The sequence below is a fragment of the Perissodus microlepis genome, chromosome 3 (genome assembly GCF_051167445.1).
Source record: "Perissodus microlepis isolate ML-2025 ecotype Zambia chromosome 3, ASM5116744v1, whole genome shotgun sequence".
NCBI classification, from domain to species: Eukaryota; Metazoa; Chordata; class Actinopteri; order Cichliformes; family Cichlidae; genus Perissodus; species Perissodus microlepis.
The window spans coordinates 11,862,129-11,866,770 of record NC_140463.1 but is presented as its reverse complement, the minus strand read 5'-3'; the positions used below and the strand labels follow the sequence as shown (position 1 = coordinate 11,866,770).

The window sequence follows — 4,642 nt, the reverse complement described above, 5'->3', positions numbered from 1 at the left end:
TCTTGCCAACCAGCACTATACGGAGCATCATAGAGGAATTTCAGGATCTTTGCAGCTGTGCAATGCACGAAACAAAAGTAGACACTGAATCTAACACCATCTCTCTTTTTTTTAGATGGCAGACCAAAGAATTTGAATGACACCATTACTCTGGAGCTTGGGAATGATTTCCACTCAAACTGTCGCATGCAATCACAAGAGGAGACAGAGGTCATCCAGAGGACAGAAGTATGGTTAGAATTGTTGCGGAGACCATGCAAGTTAACTGCAGAAACCCTAAACGTGCATCTTGTGAAGAGGTTGCTAAGATCATTGTAAACAGATACCCTCAAACATTTGCAGATTTTACTGAAAAGGGAGAAAGACTGGGTTGTGGACATTATTCACTACTAAGAAGCATCAAATCTAGAGTTGAACATGTTAATCGAGATAATACAACACATAGACTTCGTCAAACAAAGAGAACCAGGAATGAGGAAGACTGCAGTCACAACAGTAATGCAACCTCACATAAAAAAGTTAGATGCCTTGTTGATAGCTATGGCTGTATAAATTGGCAGCCAGTTGAACTTCCTGAGGGGGAAACGCCAGCTTCTTTAGAGGAAAAGAAACACATCTTGTTAACAATTTTTAATTCAGAAGGACCTGGAGCTGTGGAGAGACCTGATGTGGATGATTTCATGTGCCTCACATATATTTCTCAGCGGCAGCTTATCAACAGTTGTCCCTCACTTTCAGTAGCTGAAATTCAGGAGCAGTGGCCATTCTTGTTTACTCGGAAAGGTCTTTCGAACCACTTTTACAAACTCACAGGCATCGATATCAGTGAGCGCTTAGGTCAGGCCCTAATAACCAAAGGCAGAAGGATTATTAACTATTTCTCCACCCAGAAGCTCAAATGGAACCTTGGTATAAGGACACTTCTTGAGCAGATAGAAAGTGAGGGAGTTTTGACCAACAACAAGGTTGGCACAGCAGCCATAAAATGTCTTGGTCCTTTTTCTGGCAGGAAACATCTACCAGGATGTCCCTTGAAGAAGAGAGCAACCTGCCCATCACCCCAAGGCTGATTATGCTTGGTAAGAAGTCATTTATGAAATAGAGCTGATTAGACCATATTAAAATTTCTGTTTGGCACAGGAGCTTTTCGTGGACACAGGTATCCAGTCTCTGTTTTGTTAGCTCAAATTTCTGTAATTTCCTTTATAAACCAAGGTTGTTGGACAAGTGTCTCAGTGAATCCAGCAAAGTAACAATATCAAATTTCACATTGCATATTACTGATCAATGTAGTAGTCTAGCTACACCAACAGCAGAAATACTGAAGTCAATACTGTAAAGTTTAACAGCAGCACAAACTATAAACTACAAAATAACCATACAGTTGATTCATCTCCGGTAATTTAACTGGGCTGACTCTTTGTTAGGTGTGTTTAATGTGCCGAATAATTCCCAATTATGTACAATTATAATATGTTAAAATGGACTTATGTGCCATTAATAATTAACAGTACATAGCTATTTGCTTTATGACTATCTAGACAGTGTGAAGAAGTGAAGTATTGAAATTATTTTATGTTGCATAATGACAACATGTTGCCCCTATACATTTAAGGACAAAGTTCAATGACCGCCACCTGCTGGATGGTGAATGCAGAGGGGCGTGCAATTGTTGAGCTGGACAAAGAGAACACCTTTGTGTCAGTCATCTTTGGTTCATTCTATGTATTGAACCTGGAATACCAGGAGTAAGTGTGTGCAAGGTTTTTTGTAAGGATAAACCCTGAAGAGGGAACAAAATGTACCTCCAAGTTTGGGACAAGCTCAGAACAGTAAGCTACCGTAACACGGCGTCACGGTATGACGCTGGCAACAGTGACGCCAGTATGTTACCGTAAAGTGGCGATGAAAAGTCTAACAGTGTATATAGCATTTGTATTCTATTTTTATCTTATTGTATATTTTATTCTATTTTATTCTACTGTATATAGTATTTTATTTTATTCTATTCTGTAAAGTTGTGTACTGTATTTATTTTTATTGTATTCTAATTTTTGCTTCATAACTTTTACACTGTCCACTTCCTGCTGTGAGTCCCACGTGTGGGACTAATAAAGGTTATCTTATCTTATCTTAATAAGTACCTTGACATGCCACACCTGTGAGGTGGGATTGATTTTCTCAGCAAAGGAGAAGTTCTCTCTAACACTGATTTAGACAGATTTGTGAACAATATTTGAGAGTCATGGGTCCTTTCTGTATGTAGAAAATGTTTGAGATTGTTAAGTTAAGCTCATGAAAAATGAGAGCAAAATCAAAAGTGCTGCATTTATATTTTTGTTCAGTGTAGATTCAGACCATAAAAAAACATCACAGCGGACATGTCAAACACCTCCTTTGTAAATTAGTAAATTTAGAGTGGTGTGATGGCCGTTAACCGACACAACCAGCATCTATATCTAAATCTAAATATCCGAACACAATATTCTACCTGCCCTATTTCATTCATTTATGGATCATCAAGATTTTCTCTGCTGTAAAAGTGAACAGTAGTAGTTGATAGCTTTAAACTCTCTGCTGTTTTATTTCCTTTTTCAGACCAGAAACTCATAGCATATCCTGGAGGGAATCATATCAAGCTCCAAATAACAACGTTATATTTGTGAACTGGACCAGAGTTGACCGGGGAGAAAATGATGTCTTTTTTTACTGAGACGGGCACTTTGATTAATATCATTTAAGATGGAATCTGGATTCAGGAGGATTCATAGAGAATGGAGTCAGTCGAAGGCATCACAGACTTGTTTTTTTTGTGTGTGTGTGTGTGTGATTTTGTTGCTCTTTACTTCTGGTGTGCTGCTTATTTTTGTGCCTATTCTGATGTATAAATAGAAAGCAAACATAGTCTGTTTCATGTATAACATAGGTGTCAAACTCTGGCCCGCGGTCCAAATTTGGCCCGCAGCCTAATTACATTTGGCCCGTGAAGCCATACCAAATTACTATCAGAGCTGGCCTACTGGTATTATACAGCTAATATATATATTATTTAGTATTAAGCTTTGCTTGTTCCATATTCAGTTTTTCAGCAAAACTTGTTTGAGTCCATAAGAAAAGATTCAGTCTCATATCTAGAGGAAGATTTTTTTTTCAATAAATATTAATGTTAGCCCGCGACTTTGTTCCAGTTTTGAATTTTGGCCCACTATGTATTTGAGTTTGACACCCCTGATGTATAATGTTCCCACATGGTTCTTGCAGTTACAAATAAAACTATGACTTGTCAACAATGTTCCCTCTAATTTTTCACGTGTCTGAGCGAACACACAAACTCCCTGAGCGATCCCTTGGACCACTGTGAGCAACATCAGACGTGTGCACTGTGGTCACGCCGGCATCTAATCCATCCAAGTTACATGGTTTATTAAAATAATCAAATTACAGCATTTACATTTATGTTAGACTACTTTTAATTAACTGTTTTAGCCCACTTACAATACAAATTAATAAATAAATCTTGTTCATGAGCTGTGTAGTATGTTAACACTACTGGAAGTAAAAATAACTTGAACTCCAATTTCGAAAACACAACTTAATTTTTTTTTTTAATTTTTTTTATAAAGCTCTGACTTGTATTATGAGTCTGTGGTCTGGGAGAGACTCCTGTAACCCTCCGTCTGAAAAATACAGTAAATAATGACCAATGTTGGGCAATTAATTATATACAGGGAGTGCAGAATTATTAGGCAAATGAGTATTTTGTCCACATCATCCTCTTCATGCATGTTGTCTTACTCCAAGCTGTATAGGCTCGAAAGCCTACTACCAATTAAGCATATTAGGTGATGTGCATCTCTGTAATGAGAAGGGGTGTGGTCTAATGACATCAACACCCTATATCAGGTGTGCATAATTATTAGGCAACGTCCTTTCCTTTGGCAAAATGGGTCAAAAGAAGGACTTGACAGGCTCAGAAAAGTCAAAAATAGTGAGATATCTTGCAGAGGGATGCAGCAGTCTCAAAATTGCAAAGCTTCTGAAGCGTGATCATCGAACAATCAAGCGTTTCATTCAAAATAGTCAACAGGGTCGCAAGAAGCGTGTGGAAAAACCAAGGCGCAAAATAAGTGCCCATGAACTGAGAAAAGTCAAGCGTGCAGCTGCCAAGATGCCACTTGCCACCAGTTTGGCCATATTTCAGAGCTGCAACATCACTGGAGTGCCCAAAAGCACAAGGTGTGCAATACTCAGACACATGGCCAAGGTAAGAAAGGCTGAAAGACAACCACCACTGAACAAGACACACAAGCTGAAACGTCAAGACTGGGCCAAGAAATATCTCAAGACTGATTTTTCTAAGGTTTTATGGACTGCTGAAATGAGAGTGAGTCTTGATGGGCCAGATGGATGGGCCCCTGGCTGGATTGGTAAAGGGCAGAGAGCTCCAGTCCGACTCAGATGCCAGCAAGGTGGAGGTGGAGTACTGGTTTGGGCTGGTATCATCAAAGATGAGCTTGTGGGGCCTTTTCGGGTTGAGGATGGAGTCAAGCTCAACTCCCAGTCCTACTGCCAGTTTCTGGAAGACACCTTCTTCAAGCAGTGGTACAGGAAGAAGTCTGCATCCTTCAAGAAAAACATGATT

General features: G+C 39.2%; 1 pseudogene; it reads left to right on the top strand.

Annotated features, from left to right (window-relative positions):
- The first annotated feature begins 230 nt into the window (after positions 1-230).
- On the top strand, positions 231-1,249 carry LOC146389921 (uncharacterized; annotated as a pseudogene).
- Positions 1,250-4,642: the final 3,393 nt, after the last annotated feature.